This window comes from Aquarana catesbeiana, linkage group LG02 (genome assembly GCF_042186555.1).
Source record: "Aquarana catesbeiana isolate 2022-GZ linkage group LG02, ASM4218655v1, whole genome shotgun sequence".
Taxonomy (NCBI): Eukaryota; Metazoa; Chordata; class Amphibia; order Anura; family Ranidae; genus Aquarana; species Aquarana catesbeiana.
In genome coordinates this window covers 381,338,669-381,356,888 of record NC_133325.1, presented here as the reverse complement: position 1 = coordinate 381,356,888, position 18,220 = coordinate 381,338,669, and the positions used below count along the sequence as shown (strand labels likewise).

The following is an 18,220-nucleotide window of genomic DNA, read 5'->3' as shown; positions in this document are numbered from 1 at the left end:
AAACATTCTGAAATGCTGGAATGCAGATTGCTCTGAGGTCACACTGTCTTTGGACCAAGACAGATTTGGCCTCACTTCCTCCAGCAGTGTATGACCGTGATAGGATTTGTGTACAGAAATATATGTAGCGGTACCCCCCGTAAGGGCTGCTAATAGACTCTGTACCCCACTGATTACCTCAACTTCAAATCCTCCCTTACCTCTGATACCCTGGGTTCCGTGATCTCACCAGCTGTGGTAATAAATAGAGACTCACACAGTATTAAAGAAACAGTTCAAATATGTATGCTGTATTTTCAAAACACAAGATGCATGCATGTATAATTATATATATATATATATATATATATCTATCTATCTCTCAACTTGTTCAGTTATGGAAACAATCCTGCCCACACTGCTATTTTATCTAACACTTATCAAATGAACTCAATATATTGGTGCAAAGTTCCCTTGAATGTAAATGAACACAAATATTAACCCAATCACAGAAACCTATGTGAACAGGTTAACAGGAGAGTAAACACCTAACACTGCATCTTATGTGTCAGATTTCTCCCTTCTGCCTTCTCAACTCACAGGCCAGTAAATCCTGCACAGTGTGGAAAAACAGTATAAACAATGTTGCATTCAATAGGATGGCTCCCTTTAGCAGTTCAATTCAATGAAGGCAGGTGAAGAAAAAAAGGATGATAAAAGGGTAAAAGGGTATTCCTTGAAATCCAGATATCTTCAGCTAGCCTCTTAATGTTGTAAATAAAGTAATCCAAGATGGCAAAGTATAGCAAATTTGGCAAAGCTTTGATTTATCCTGGTAGTATTATAAATTCCTTCCTTTATGATCCTAAAGGTGTCATCTGATATGGCTACTGGAATCAGTACTGTGGACTGAGCATAGGTATCTGCTTGCTGTGTCCGCTATAGCATAGGATTTAACTTCTGCGGGACTACAAGGACCACCGGTCCTTGCCCGCTCACCAGTCTGGAACAACTATGCCCACTCACTGGTCTGGAACTCAGATGGATTTGGCAACTATGCAGATGATGAGAAGACTCCAGCCGGAACTCTCTCTGTATCTTGGCTCTGAATAATGGCGTTCACCTCGCCACACTGCAGCACATGAGAATCTAAATTGTAGGCGCCTCTGGATGACCTGGAACACCCTCTGGTCCACTGCACTACTCTGGGTATAGCTGTCTGGCTCCCCGCTGTGTAGGCTACGAATCTGCCTCACTGTCTCACAGACTTCCTGCTGGCAAAACGGCGTCCAGAGAGACTGATCTAAACCGTGCCAGCCCCTTTTATATCCTTTCCCAGCAGTCCATTCTGTTCACTCGGCATTCTATTCTTTGTAGTTCAGATCAGTCCTGCTGGCACAGTGACTTCAGCATTCTGATACACATCCCATAATGCTTTGCTCTACATCCTCACACAGGAAAAAGGAAGCTAACACATAGAGTTCAGCAAACACTAGAGGGAGCCAACCCCACATTAACAAACACAGAAAATGTATCTAGATTATAGGCATAATAGCCTACCCTAGCTACATTAATGAAAGGGGATATTGAAAAAAGGAACATTTTCTTGAGGAGGATCTATATATGAAAGAAATAAGGAGAGCAGAATTCAGTGTAGCACTTACTCCCAAAGGAGCCTTTTGATTGATGTGTCGGGTGCTCTGTTCTTGTGCCCATGACTCTGCAAACAGCTCTGTACTCTGACACACCTGGCTGGGCAGAGGATATAATTGCAGATACGTGTACAAATACTGTGTGTGTGTGTGTGTGTGTGTGTGTGTGTGTGTGTGTATGTGTGTATGTGTGTATATATATAAATATAATCTTATATATGTAGTGCTACCCCCGTAAGAGCCGCTGGTGAATATGGGGATCTCCCACTCTGTACAGTACAGGCACACAAATTTTTCACACACTCTGAAGACATGAATCAGTCCTTGCAGCTTTGCATTTTTTGTATTTTATTAGGGGGATTGAACTTGGATGGGGGTTGGGTTATTATGGGGTGCCCACTTGATCAGCACAGAATTCTTCAGGGACACAACTATATGCATCCAGTATATATTTACACTTTTCTTCTTCTAACTCAAGCACAATCCTGCTTGTAGAACTACATCTCCCAGGACCAGGTAGCACTGACAAATTGATCCAACACAGACTCAGTCAGATCCAGAGCAAATGCCCTTTGCAGACAGGGACTGCGGCAGCTTTATTAGTGTAGCAGAAAAAGTGGTCTTTAGTGCTTAGCTGTCCTATTCCTGTGGCTATTGATCCCAGTACCACCTCTTCAGGTACTGTCAGCCCTCTTGGCTGTTCCTTTCCTGCTGGAGATGTGCCTGGCAGTGTTCTCCCACTGTCCTCCCCTTTCTCCCGTGGCTCCTGGCCAGGACATCCCTGTGTGTCTTTAAGAGGGTCCTGTCTGCGCCCGAGCCCAGGTCCAAGGTCACTCCCCCCAGACTAGGGAGCTTTCCCTGGATCTCTGCCCAACCCAGCCAAGCCTGAAAGTTTACCTACACAAAGACTCTAGCAGCACAACGAGGGGGTGCTACATATATACATTAGAAAATTATATATATATATATCACACACACACACACAGTGGGAATGGAAAGTATTCAGACCCCCTTAAATTTTTCACTCTTTGTTATATTGCAGCCATTTGCTATTTTTTTTAAGTTCATTTTTTTCCTCATTAATGTACACGGAGCACCCCATTTTGACAGAAAAACAGAGAATTGTTGAAATTTTTTGCAGATTTATTAAAAAAGAAAAACTGAAATATCACATGGTCCTAAGTATTCAGACCCTTTGCTGTGACACTCATATATTTAACTCAGGTGCTGTCCATTTCTTCTGATCATCCTTGAGATGGTTCTACACCTTCAATTGAGTCCAGCTGTGTTTGATTATACTGATTGGACTTGATTAGGAAAGCCACACATCTGTCTATATAAGACCTTACAGCTCACAGTGCATGTCAGAGCAAATGAGAATCATGAGGTCAAAGTAACTGCCTGAAGAGCTCAGAGACAGGATTGTGGCAAAGCACAGATCTGGCCAAGGTTCCAAAAAAAAAATTCTGCTGCACTTAAGGTTCCTAAGAGCACAGTGGCTTCCATGATCCTTAAATGGAAGATGTTTGGGACGACCAGAACCCTTCCTAGAGCTGGCCGTCCAGCCAAATAGAGCTATCGGGGGAGAAGAGCCTTGGTAAGAGAGGTAAAGAAGAACCCAAAGATCACTCTGGCTGAGCTCCAGAGATGCAGTCGGGAGATGGGAGGAAGTTGTAGAAAGTCAACCATCACTGCATCCCTCCACCAGTCAGGGCTTTATGGCAGAGTGGCCCGACGGAAGCCTCTCCTCAGTGCAAGACACATGAAAGCCCGCATGGAGTTTGCTAAAAAACACCTGAAGGACTCCAAGATGGTGAGAAATAAGATTCTTTGGTCTGATGAGACCAAGATAGAACTTTTTGGCCTTAATTCTAAGCGGTATGTGTGGCAAAAACCAGGCACTTACATATATAAAAATAACCAAAAAAGTGAACATCAGTGTAATTCACCCATATGTAAACTTGGAATTTAACCAATACTATAAATCAAGCATAGAGGAAAAAGGCCTTATAACAGCACCTGTGAAAATAAAAATAAAAAATACAATCTAAGAATAATATTTCTTTTAAATGTGTTAAAACTGTCCCATAGAACCATAAACACCAATATTAACGTGTACAAATGACCCATAAAAATAAATGGGATTCAGAGTAAGTCTCTGGGGTTTGAACAGTTAATTCAAGCGTGGAGATGGTCACAGGGCTTATATGCAGATCACACACCAATATATATTCACATCCAGAGTAATTCTTCTTATATTCAATAAGAGGGGGTCCGATTGGACCCCCCCCCAGTGCCCGAGGCGGTCGGCTTGTGTCTGGGAGCGATGAGAGGTGAGGGGGTGACCATCCATTCGTGCCCCCCCCCCTCGCGATCGCTCCCAGCCAATCAGGTTCTTCCTCTGCTGCTGTATGCTAAACAGCAGAAAAGGAAATGGGGTCATCTCTCCTCAGCTCGGTATTTTCCATTCTGGTGCAGAGGAGAGAAGACTTCACTGTGAGTGCACAACACACTACACACTCAGTAGAACATGCCAGGCACACATTACACCCCCCATCACCCCCCGATCGCCCCCCCCGAGTGGCCCAATGGAAGCCTCTCCTCAGTGCAAGACACATGAAAGCCCGCATGGAGTTTGCTAAAAAACACCTGAAGGACTCCAAGATGGTGAGAAATAAGATTCTTTGGTCTGATGAGACCAAGATAGAACTTTTTGGCCTTAATTCTAAGCGGTATGTGTGGAAAAACCAGGCACTGCTTATCACCTGTCCAATACAGTCCTAACAGTGAAGCATGGTGGTGGCAGCATCATGCTGTTGGGGTGTTTTTCAGCTACAGGGACAGGACGACTGGTTGCAATCGAGGGAAAGATGAATGCGGCCAAGTACAGGGAATCCTGGACGAAAACCTTCTCCAGAGGGCTCAGGACCTCAGATTGGGCCGTAGGTTTACCTTTCAACAAGACAATGACCCTAAGCACACAGATAAAATAACACAGGAGTGGCATTACAACAACTCTGACTGTTCTTGAATGGCCCAGCCAGAGCCCTGACTTAAACCCAATTGAGCATCTCTGGAGAGACCTAAAAATGGCTGTCCACCAACGTTTACCATCCAATCTGACAGAACTGGAGAGAATCTGTAAGGAGGAATGGCAGAGGATGCCCAAATCCAGGTGTGAAAAACTTGTTGCATCTTTCCCAAAAAGACTTGTGGCTGTATTAGATCAAAAGGGTGCTTCTACTAAATACTGAGCAAAGGGTCTGAATACTTAGGACCATGTGATATTTCAGTTTTTTCTTTTTTAATAAATCTGCAAAAATGTCAACAATTCTGTGTTTTTCTGTCAATATGGGGTGCTGGGTGTACATTAATGAGGAAAAAAAAAAGAACTTAAATGATTTTAGCAAATGGCTGCAATATAACAAAGAGTGAAAAATTTAAGGGGGTCTGAATACTTTCCATCCCCACTGTGTGTGTGTGTATGTATGTATATATATAAATATATATATATATATATTACAGTGGGGACGGAAAGTTACTGGTTACTTAGAGAGATAGAGATTATATATATATATTATATATATATATATATCTCTATATATAAAAAATGTAGCGCCTTGCTCCTGATGGGCAGGTGCTATCTATGTAAATTTAAGTTGTCTGAAGCTGTAGTTTAGCTCAGACTAATTATGGTAAATTTCCTGGCATTTGTACCAGTTCAGCTGGGTTGTGTCAATTTCCACTTGGCCGTGGGTGTCGCTGTGGCCACTGTAAGTGTTGGAAATGCAACAGGCTGGATGTATTGGGTACCCATTTTACTCAGAAATAACCCGGTGGGAGTGGTTCACTCACCGTGCATCTGGGTAAGGGTACTTAAGGTACAGACGCCAATTGGCCAGGGTTCGTTGTTCCCCACCTGCAGGCCCTCCTGGTCCAGGGTGTGCCGTGGCAGCTCTGCTGTCTCAGGGCTGGCTGGTCAGTTTTCACTTTTTTTATATATTTTTTAATTAATAAAATTATTTTAACATATTTTTATTTTTTATTTTTCTATTTTTCAATACTGCTATTTTTTGGTCATTTCTGAAAATATATCATATATTGCGAGATGGTTTTATTGCGTTTTTGTGATGTCAGTCCATCATGTCAGCACCCTTAGCATGTATCTCAGCTTTTGATACTCTGCTGACAGTTCTCCCGTCTCTTAGATTAAGGCTGCGCCCATCCCATGTAGGATCTGGGTATTGGCCATGCCCCTTCTGGTATCAAACAGGCTTTGATTGGCGGCTGGATTATGTAGTGATAGACCACCTAGAAAATGGCGGCACCCATGAACTCCCAGAAAATGGCGGCCAATACTATTACTATATAGAGCTACGGGAAAATGGCCGCCCATTGAACTTAATAGGAGATACTATTTAAGGACACCTATGATGCCTCCCTTTATCCCCTGATGAAGTGACGTGACCATGACGTCACACGTAGGGATGGGATAGGCATCCAAGACTGATATATGCAAACAAGCTCGCCGCTTGTAGGAGATAAGTTTTCTGTGTGTTTTCTTGTAATTGTAGTGAGTACCCTCACAATTGTTTTAATAAAAACCAACCTCTGATTGAAATACTACACTATTTGGCCCCTTCTTTCCTTTAATCCCCCTCCTGCTCCACTGAGAAACAAAGACCCACTAACAGCTCCAGCCCAGGAATCTAAGTGAGAGGCAGTTAGGAGTACAAGGGAGAAGCAGCCATTACCAGCAACTTTATGCGGTTACCTATTTACCATAAGGTAAGAGGCCACTTCACACCACTGTGTGTCCTGTGCACGAAGGGGAGATCACCCCCATGCTCTCAGCATCTTATTGCACTTTTTTGCATATTTTCTGATTAGCCACAAAAAGAGGATTTAATCGCAGTGGACTACATTCCCAGTCCCACTATATATTTTGCACACGTTTGCCTTTGTTTGAATTTCCACAAGTTCTACAGTGGACCTATTTTGGTTATATGTTTATTATACACTGCATTTGCAATTTTTGCACGTATTGATTGCACATTTAATTTATTAATTGCTGTTTTTTGCCTATTTGCACAATCCATTGAGGTTTTTAGTGACTGTATATTGATTTTAGTTTTTCCAGTTAGATACTTATCACATCTGGCCTTAAGTCTTTATTGAATGATTTTCTTGCACTTTGCTATTACCACCGATTATTGTGGAACATCACACTGCACCTATTGGATATAGAAGTGCTCTATATTGATTGTACATATTCTTATATTGTTTCTGGGATTTTTTTTTTTTTTTAATCATTTTACGTGTTTATTTACCTTTGTACTACTACCTCTAGCAGCATAGTTTTTTTTTGTTTTGTTTTTTTTTTTAAAGAACAGTGCAGCACCAGTTTTCACATACCTTATTTCTATTGCTGTATGGGCTGAGTTTGACCTATGTTCGGTGCTTGCAACAGTTCAACGTTCATTGCCCTTCATTTACATGGTAGCGCAGGAATAACTACACATTTCAGTGGTCCGAGGGTTTGTAACTACAGAAGAAGTAGGCCCAGGAGTTCTGGGGCCTACTGATCCAGAAGTTGGTCCTGTGCTGTCTTGCCTGTGGGGAGAAGCCGATCGATTGGAGGAGACCAGGGGAGGACTTCTCTAGAGGTGACTGAGCCATGTATTCTGGTATCTCAGGAGGAGCCTGGAAACCCAATCCGGGTATGCAACCTGGATCATCTAACGGGTCGACTGAAAGAATCTGGTACTGTGCAGCTAAACTTAAAATCTAATCAAAGTTTGGTTACACCATCCTGTGGCAGAGGATTGTGTACGACTAAAACGATATTCTGTTTTTTTTTCATCAAGTCTGTGGCAGAGACTGTGTTCAAGCATTGCATCTGGCTGCTAGGTCAGTGGGAGAGACCTATCCGGTGATTGCTATATCCAGTTTGAGGAGACCGTTAGTCCTCTGGATAAGTAGAAATACCCTGACCCGCAATCTAAGGTACCTGAATCTCCCTTAATCCTCCATCCCTGTTCTTTTGGATTCAAAGAATATAAGAATTGCAACGAAAGAAACGAAGTGTTTGGTGCAGACATAATTTAATACTCTCTTTTTCCCTCTTCACCATTGCGACCCCTGTGACGGACACGAGGTAACGGTAAGCCCAATCAAAACCAGCAGCTCCATCAGGGGTAAGTGCTACATATATATATATTCTGAATTCAGTGTAGCCTATATATTCAGTGTATACTATTTTCAGTCAATGCAGGTAGTGTAGTTTATATAACACAGTGTATTGAAGTGGTTAAGGGGAACCCTGTGCCAAAAAAAAAAAAAAAAAAAAAAAAGGCATAGGGGGTCCTCCCAAAATCCATACCAGGCCCTTCAGGTCTGGTATGGATTTTAAGGGGAACCCTGTGCCAAAATTTAATAAAAATGGCGTGGGGGTCCCCCCAAAATGGACCCTTATCCCAGCATGCAACCTGGCAGGCCGCAGGAAAATAGGGGGCAAGAGAGCCCCCACCCCCTCCTGAACCAAACAAGGCCACATGCCCTCAACATGGGGAGGGTGCTTTGGGGTCCCCCCCAAAGCACCTTGTCCCCATGTTGATGGGGACAAGGGCCTCATCCCCACAACCCTTGCCTGGTGGTTGTGGGGGTCTGTGGATGGGCCTCCATATCCCGGCCCCCCCTATGTGAATGGGTATGGGGTACATTGTTCCCCTATCCATTTACCAAAAAAGTGTCAAAAAAATAAAAAAGACAGGAAGCAGTTTTTGACTTTTTTTTTTTTTAATAAGAAAAAGTGTCCCGCGATGCCTGTCCATCTTTAATCACGGTGCGGACAGTCCTGAGAAAAAAAAAAAAAAAAAACAACAACAACAAACAGAAAAACTCTGCCTTCATGGGAAGCGTCCCACCGACTGCAGTCTTTTTGTGGTGACAGCTGTTATATAGCCAAGGGCGGGGCCACCCAGTGACATAACTGGGCAACCCCGCCCCCTCTGAAGTCACATGACATCAGAAGGGGCGGGGTCACCCATTTATGTCACTGGGCGGCCCCGCCCTTGGCTATATAACAGCTGTCAAAGTGAAAAGATGGCAGTCGGCGGGACGCCTCCCATGGCGGTGGAGTTTTTACGTTGGTTTTTTTCTTTAGACCGTCGGCGCTGCAATTGACGATGGATTTACATCACGGGACACTTAGTTTTTGACAATTCCTTTATCAAATAATAAAAAGTACCCTGTTTTTACTTTTTTGGTGAATGGGTAGGGGTACAATGTACCCGATACCCATTCACATAGGGGGCGTGCCGGGATCTGGGGGCCCCCCTTGTTAAAGGGGGCTTCTAGATTTCAATAAGCCCCCCACCCGCAGACCCCCACAACCACTGGGCAAGGGTTGTGGGGATGAGGCCCCTGTCCCCATCAACATGGGGACAAGGTACTTTTTTGGGGGGACCCCAAAGCACCCTCCCCATGTTGAGGGCATATGGCCTGGTATGGTTCAGGGGGGGGCTCTCTTGTCCCCCCCCTTTTCATGTGGCCTGCCAGGTTGCATGCTCGGATAAGGGCCTGGTTTGTATTTTGGGGGGCCCCACGACAATTTCTTTAAATTTTGCCGTGGAGTTCCCCTTAATATCCATACCAGACCTGAAGGGCCTGGTAATGGACTGGGGGGGAACCCACGCCAATTTTTTTCAATGATTTTTTTATTTATATTGCCAGGATCCGGCAATACATTAAAGCCACAAGCAATTTTTAATTACATTGTTTACTTTAGAAATCTAATTTTTCTGCAGTACTGTTATAAACATGGGAAAGATGCACTACTTTACAGGCAGACTAAGGGGGCCCCCATGTATGATATTTAAATTATTATTTCATTTTTATTGTTTCACTTTAAGCATTATTAAAAACACTGCTTCTGAAAAAACATCTGTTTTAAAAACTTTTTTTTGCATTTCTATTTATACATGTACCCTGGTCCCCATACACTTTTTTTGGCAATAACTTGCATATAAGCCTTTAAAATTAACACTTTTGATTTTTCACGTTCATGTCCCATAGGCTTTAACGGTGTTCGCATTAACTTTTTGTCTGTTTGCATGTTCTGGTGCAAACCGAAGGGATGTTCGGCTCATCCCTACAGTTCAGTGGTGAATCAGCAAGGAAAGATTATGCTGAAGTGGTTCACAATTAAAACATATACTGTACCACAGCAGTCAACAATTACAATGCCAAAGTAGAACGGCAATTTCTCCTCTGTGTGTGTACCCACGAAGGATTTGTACGGTCATTACATTCTACATTCTACCCAAAATTAGCCCTCTTAGCAGATGATTAAATGACTGGAATAGTACCACTGGCTTCACATAAGGCCAAAGTGGTGCATATATTTAAAAAGGGATCTTTACCAAGTAACTATAGACCTGTTAGTTTAACTCCTATGGTTGGGTAGATACTGGAGAATTTAATAAAAGACCACATAGATGAGTTCTTGCTGGAAAAAATATTTTAAGCAAGAGACAGCATGGATTCATGAAAGACAAAAGTTGTCAAACAAATCTAATTTATTTTTATAAGGAGGTAAGTAAAACCTTGGACAGAGGGGTGGCCGGGGACTTGGATTTTGCAAAAGTGTTTGACACAGTTCCCCATGCACGGCTAATGTGTAAAGTCTATAGGCTTGGAAAAATCAATTTGTAAATGGATAGAAAACTGGCTAAAAGACTGTATTTGGAGAGTAGTGGTTAATGATTCTTGCTCTGAATGGTGGTGTACCCCATGGCTATCAGTGGTGTACCCAGGGCTTTTTTTCCCCGCAGGAACTAGGGGAAACTCAGTTCCACCACCTCTGGCTCAGGTCTTCTGCTTCCTGCTCACCACTATCACTTGGTAACACTGAAGTCCAGCTTCTGCGTTTACAAGTGATAGCTTATCTCCCAGTAGCTCCCACAGGTTAGATCCCCTGCGCAGATCCCACTGAGAGCCAGACAGGGACAAGGGAGATACAGAACAGGTGCCCATGGTTCAGTGCAGTCATGGGCAGGAGAGGGTGCGTGGTAGGCTGCACCCTCTGTGGTCTCCATTTTTTCCCTGGTGACTAATTGTTGATTCTCCTACTGCATGATCTTCCTTGCAAGTGACTGTAGTATAGTATAGTATGCTGGGAGGTACTACAGCCGGATAGGTGCTTCAGTTTAATATTGCAACAAAGGTAAGAAATATGACAGATGGTGGAGCTTTTAAGGAGGGGGGAGAAGATGAGGGCAGTGGAGGGAGGGGTTGTATGCAGAGGGAAGAGCTACTATTTGATGCCATTTGGCAGGTATGTGTGGTGGGTTCCTGCACCTATTCTCTGAGGAAAAAAAGCCCTGGGTATACCCCATGGTTCAATGTTGGGGCCCTTACTTTTTAATATGTTTATAAATGATATAGGGTCTGGGATTAAAAGTAACATTTCAGTCTTTGCAGATGACACCAAGCTTTGCAATGGAATAACGTCTTTACAGGATGTCTCCAACTTACAAGCTGAGCTCAATGCACTGTTTAATTGGGCAACTGTGTGGCTTAATGTTGATAAATGTAAAGTTATGCACTTGGGGGCTAAGAATATGCATGCATCATACATACTAGGAGGAGAACAACTGGGGGAAACAATGGTGGAGAAAGATCTGGGTGTTTAGGTAGATCATAAGCGTAATAAAAGCATGCGATGCCAAGCTGCAGTTTCCAAAGCAAGAAAAATAATTTATTGTATAAAGAGAGGTATGGACTCCAGATATAGAGATATCATTTTGCTCCTGTTCAAATCACTAGTAGGCCTCATCTGGCTTATGCAGTTCAGTTTTGGGTACCAGTTCACAAAAAGGATATTGGGAAACTTGAGAGTGGAGAGAAGAGCAACCAAACTGATAAGTAGGGATGGGCCGAACACCCCCCAGTTCGGTTCGCACCAGAACATCTCGAACAGGCAAAAAGTTCTAGCGAACATGCAAACCCTACTATAGTCTTTGGGACACGAACATGAAAAAAATCAAAAGTCCTCATTTTAAAGGCTTATATGCAAGCTATTGCCATGAAAAGTGTATGGGGACCAGGATACTGCCCTAAGGGACATGTATCAATGCAAAAAAAAGTTTTTAAAATTATCGTTTTTAAACGAGCAGTGATTTTAATGATGCTTAAAGTGAAACAATTAAAATGAAAAATTTCTTTAAATATTGTGCCGGGAGGGGGGGGTGTGTCACCTTAGTCTGCCTGTAAAGTGGCGCATCTGTGCAATGTATAGAACATGCTGCAGTAATAATGACACTTCTAAAAGGAAAAAAATCTAATTTAAACTTGCTCATGGTTGTAATGTATTGCCGGCTCCCAGAATATGGATTAAAAAAAAAAACAAAAAAAAAAAAAACAAAAACACGAAACGGCGTGGAGTCCCCCCCCCCCCCAGTCCATACCAAACCACATCAAAATAAAATTTAAAAATTGGCGTGGGGTCCCCCCCAAAATCCATACCAGATCCTTATCCGAGCATGCAGCCTGGCAGGCCAGGAAAGGGGCGGGGGGACGAGTGAGCGACCCCCTTCATTCTTGAACCATACCAGACAAGTTGACTTTCAAAACCTGGGATCCAGGATGGAAGTTATAGAGCATAAATTGGATGCTACAGTCTCAAGGGCTAACCAAAACATGGATCATATCCATGTTCTACAAGGATATGATACAAGAACAGCTTGACATCGCTCTATCCAGAATTGATGTTTGTGAGAATAGGTCGAGCGGGTACAGAATTAGAGGCCTGCCAGAGTCACGTACAGACATACCGACAGCAGTACAAGTACTCATTAAAGACCTTATTCCCAACATTCCTCCCCATAGACTAGAGCTGAACCGGGCACACAGAGCTCCTGGACACCCCCAGGAAAGATGGTTTACTAAGAGATGTGGTGGTCAAACCCCACTTTTATGTGGTCAAAGAGGAAATTATGAAAAAGTCCCACTTACAATCTCAACTGGTTTGCCAAGGACATACAATAGAGATTTTTTCTGACCTTTCACCATCAACGATTCAAAGGCGAAGATCTCTAAAACCACTACTGGTGATCTTGTCTCAGAAAGGGATTAAGTACTGGTGGGCCTTCCCGTTCGCACTCAAGTTCACCTTTAATGGAAAAACCTACTCCTTCTCCAGTTTCCCAGAGGGGAAACGTCTACTCTTGACTCTGAAATTCATCTCGCAAGACTCCGCCTCGACCTCTGCAAATTCCCAATCTGGGGCCACTAAACATCCAACTCCCACTAGCCCCATAACCCCCGTGTGGAACAAGACCAAGCATTCCAAGGACAGTAGGCCTCCTAGATCCCATTTTTTTCCCCACATCACATTTCACTCCTGGATATACTAGGTATTTGACCAAGGGATGTTTCCCCCCTAAAGACTGGCCCCTAACTTGGAACTCTGATTGCTTCTCTTTTCATGTTTGAATGGTTATGATCCCTATTGGACAGATAACAAAATGATGGTTGAACTTTTTCACTTGTGCCTAAGGGGATACCAAGCCTGGTGATGATCATTCACTGAGTTACCCAGGAAGATCTACTAAATTTTCAGGGGCGTCTTCAGGGTATACCAGTCAATGATCAAGATTAGGGATGAGCTTCGAGTTTGAGTCTAACTCATGTTCAACTTGAACATCGGGTGTTCGCGGCAAATTCGAAAGCCACGGAACACCCTTTAAAAGTCTATAGGAGAAATCAGAAGTGCTAAATTTTAAAGGCTTATATGCATGGTATTGTCATAAAAAGTGTTTGGGGACCTGGGTCCTGCCCCAGGGGATATGGATCAATGCAAAAAAAAAAAAAGTTTTAAAAACGTCCGTTTTTTCGGGAGCAGTGATTTTAATAATGTTTAAAGTGAAATAATAAAAGTGTAATATTCCTTTAAATTTTGTACCTGGCGGGTGTCTATAGTATGCCTGTAAAGGGGCACATGTTTCCCGTGTTTAGAACAGTCTGACAGCAAAAATGACATTTCAAAAGGAAAAAAGTCATTTAAAACTACCCGCGGCTATTAATGAATTGCCGGTCCGACAATACACATAAAAGTTCATTGATAAAAACGGCACGGGAATTCCCCACAGGGGAACCCTGAACCAAAATTTAAAAAGGAGACATGGGGGCTCTCCCTAAATTCCATATCAGGCCCTTCAGGTCTGGTGTGGATATTAAGGGGAACCCCGGCCAAAATTAAAAAAAAAAAAAAAAAAAAAAAAATGAATGGCGTGGGGTCCCCCTCAAAATCTATACCAGACCCTTATCCGAGCGCGCAACCTGGCAGGCCGCAGAAAAAGAGGGGGGGCGAGAGAGCGCCCCCCTCCTGAACTGTACCAGACCACATGCCCTCAACATTGGGAGGGTGCTTTGGGGTAGCCCCCAAAACAACTTGTCCCCATGTTGATGGGGACAAGGGCCTCATCCCCACAACCCTTGCCCGGTGTTTGTGGGGGTCTGCGGGCGGGGGGGGCTTATCGGAATCTGGAAGCCCCCTTTAACAAAGGGACCCCCAGATCCCGGCCCTCCCCCCTGTGTGAAATGGTAAGGGGTACCCCTACCATTTCACAAAAAAACTGTCAAAGATGTTAAAAATGACAAGAGACAGTTTTTGACAATTCCTTTATTTAAATGCTTCTTCTTTCTTCTATCTTCCTTCCTACATCTTCTTCTGGTTCTACCTCTGACATCTTCCTCCGTGGCGTCTTCTTCCCTTCTCCTCGGGCCGCCCTGCATACATGATGGGAGGCTCCCGCTGTGTGACGCTTCTCCTCTTCTGACGGTTCTTAAATAATGGGGAGGGAGCGGGGCCACCCAGTGACCTCACCCCCCTCTGACACACGGGGACTTCCCTGTGGCATTCCCCGTGATGTCAGAGGGGGCGGGGTCACCCGTTACGTAACCCTGCCCCTTCTGGAAAAAGAAGAAAAAGAAGGAAAGGAAAGAAGGAAAGGAGAAAGAAGAATTTTTTGTGAATGTTAGGGGTACTTTTCTACCCCCTTACCATTTCACACAGGGAGGAGGGCCAGGATCTGGGGGTCCCCTTGTTAAAGGGGGCTTCCAGATTCCGATAAGCCCCCTGCCCACAGACCCCACAACCACCGGGCAAGGGTTGTGGGGTGAGGCCCTTGTCCCCATCAACATGGGGACAAGGTGTTTTGGGGGGCTACCCCAAAGCACCCTCCAAATGTTGAGGGCATGTGGCCTGGTACGGTTCAGGAGGGGGGGTGCTCTCTCATCCCCCCCTCTTTTCCTGCGGCCTACCAGGTTGCGTGCTCGGATAAGGGTCTGGTATGGATTTTTGGGGGGACCCCACGCCATTTTTTAAAAAATTTTGGCCGGGGTTCCCCTTAATATCCGTACCAGACCTGAAGAGCCTGGTATGGAATTTAGGGGGACCCCACACGTCTTTTTTTTAATTTTGGTTCAGGGTTCCCCTGTGGGGAATTCCCATGCCATTTTTAACAATGAACTTTTATGTGTATTGTGGGACCGGCAATTCATTAATAGCCGCCAGTAGTTTTAAATTACTTTTTTTCCTTTGAAATGTCATTTTGCTGTCACTGTTCTAAACACGGGAAACATGCGCCCCTTTACAGGCTTACTATAGACACCCCCCAGGTACAAAATTTAAAGGAATATTACACTTTTATTGTTTCACTTTAAGCATTATTAAAATCACTGCTCCCGGAAAAACGGCCGTTTTTAAAACTTTTTTTTGCATTGATCCATGTCCCCTGGGGCAGGACCCAGGTCCCCAAACACTTTTTATGACAATAATTTGCATATAAGCCTTTAAAATTAGCACTTTTGATTATTCATGTTCGTGTCCCATAGACTTTAACGGTGTTCGCACGACGCACGAACAGGGGGGGTGTTCAGCTCATCCCTAATCAAGATACACTATTTTCCTGCAATTTGGGGCCTTGAGCCCTTTTGATGTAAGGTTGAATTTTATCCCACTTCACTGAGCCTCCAACTCTACATTTCCCTTCATTCCCTTCCCTCCCCAGTGTTCCTAGGCTCCCTTTTCCTCATTTCCCGAGTCCATTTCCTTTCCCCCCTTTCCTAGATCAATGTGCAGAGCATATAATTTGTTTACCTGTGAGTTGCAATATTTTCAATTACTAATTGTCTTTATGTTTTTTGATTAGGGGGGCTGTGACTGGGGCAGTCACCTTGTAACTCCGCCTACCCTGCACGTATGACATTTTATGTCCATATGGTAGGACCTTATCCTCCCATGTTGGGGATAATACGTTGTGTTGTTCTTATGGCAGGAAGAAGATTTTAACCTTTTGCCCTATCGGGCTCTTTCAGGGCTTGCACTCTTTTACTTCTAGTTCTAATTCTTTTTTTTTTTTTTCAGCCAACCTTCAGACGCCACTGTTCTGTCCACTAGATGTCTTGCTGATGTTTTATACTGGTTATTTGTACCTGTGTTAAATTTACATGCAAAATGTGTAAATTACTTAAGACAATCATATGTGGTGTGCAGGCTCCATCTAGTGTTCCTATTTGGTATTGCTGCAATTCTGTTTATTTCTTTTAATGTATGTGTAATTAAGGAAGTTGTCAGCAAGCAGGGAATTCTGGGTAGAATCTTCACAGGAAGTGAAACAACCACCATTCTGTGAGAAGACATTCAGGAAACACCACATGTATATCTCTATCACCATCACCCATTAGAGAACTTAAAAAGTAAGTTATTATCTCATCTTGTACTGTATATCGTTGTTTATGCAATGTATGCTGTATTGTATGCAATATTATACTTATTGAGGTTTATTTCTGTTATTTTGTAGTTTCACCTGGCTTGTATTAATAAAACTGAGATCAAAGAAATATGGTATCTACAGTTATTGGGATAAGGAGGTTTAGCCATCTGCTCCTTGAGACAGAACAGTGAAATTTTTAAGCTGACCTCTGAAGGGAAGATAAGCAGACTTCAGAAGTCTGTACAGCCCGGGGCTACGCAGTATCCATACAGTCAGAAGCCTTAAAGAAACAGGCCTGCGGCAGGCGAAGCAAGCAGTCACGCTACACAGAGACGCGCTCTGTCAAGCAGCATCGAAACTAGAACGGTCTCTATACAGTAAGACAGCTTCTTCCCCGCAGCCATGTCCCACAGTGGGACATCTTCTTACAAAACACATTCACGAGCAAGCTCATCTAAGTCATCTGTCGCAAAGCAGTAGCTATCGCCCGTTCAAAAGCCGAAGCAGCAAAAGCCAGGGCCGCATTCGCAGACCAAGAGTTGCAGATGAAAAAAGAAAAGGCCCGCCTTGATTCAGAAAAGGTGAGATGGAAGCAAGAAAGAGTACACATGGAACAAGAGAGAGAGCAAGAAAGAGAGCAAGAAAGAGTACACATGGAACAAGAGAAAGAGAAGGAAAGAATACGCCTGGAAGAAGAGCTAGCCCAGCAGGAAGCATCTCTGAAATTGCAGCAAGCTATCTTAGAAGCCAACATGGAGAAGCTGGCAGTAGGAAGAGACGCTGCCGCCGCCATTGCAGAAGCAAATGCTTTAGAAGCAGCTGTCTACGATGAGCCAAGAGTAGGCAGCAGCATACCGGGTCTAGAGGAGGAACAACAAGATTCTTCACAACGCACGTCAGATTATGTCTACCAGCACTGGAACCCATGCAGCATCCCACAACAAGAAATTAAATATGACGTCAGTGAGTCACATCAAATACAGGAGCCACAAGACGACCTGGGACCCCAACGCTGCAAGCAAGAAAAATCTGATAGAGTTCCAGACTTTCCAGTTCCAACCAAACCTAATCCACAAGGTACCCAGCCTTCATACAAGCATCAAACACCAGTCTTCACTCCAAAGGTGTATGCAACGAACAGGTACGAACTGCCAACCTTATGTAGGTTTGAACCCAGCGCTCCTAAAGAAGAGACTTTTACCAGGTATGCCTTTACACCGCACCACAATACACCAGCAGCCTACCCCAATGCCAATCAGGCTACTGTAGACTTTGCCAAGTTCCTGGCCAAAAGAGAGTTAGTTACCCAAGGACTTGTCAAATTTAGTGATCGTCCTCAACACTACAGGGCGTGGCGATCCGCTTTCCAGAGTGTCATTCAAGGTCTAGATCTATCCTGCAGGGAACAGATAGAACTCCTCGTAAAGTGGCTTGGCAATGATTCTGCTGAACATGCCAAAAGGATCAGAGACATTAATATAAACCATCCTGAGATAGGCCTTATAAACATCTGGAACAGACTGGATAGATGTTATGGCTCACCAGAGGCTATAGAGATTGCACTGTTTAAAAGAATAGAAGACTTCCCAAAAATACCTAGCAGAGGTTACCAAAGACTCAGAGAATTCAGTTACCTGTGTATATAGTTACAAGTGGCTAAAGCAGAAGGAGACTTACCTGGCCTTTCTTATTTTGACTCTGCTAGAGGTATTAACTCCTTAGCACAAAAACTTCCTTATGAGTTACACAAAAGATGGATTACTCATGGCTGTAACTACAAACGAGAACACAATGTGCCTTTTCTACCCT

General features: G+C 43.7%; 1 protein-coding gene across 1 annotated transcript in view; it reads right to left on the bottom strand.

Moving 5' to 3' along the window:
• LOC141128076 (multidrug and toxin extrusion protein 2-like) overlaps positions 1–18,220 on the bottom strand; it is a 270,507-nt gene that overhangs the window by 188,277 nt on the left and 64,010 nt on the right. The gene's annotated exons all lie outside the window — the stretch shown is intronic.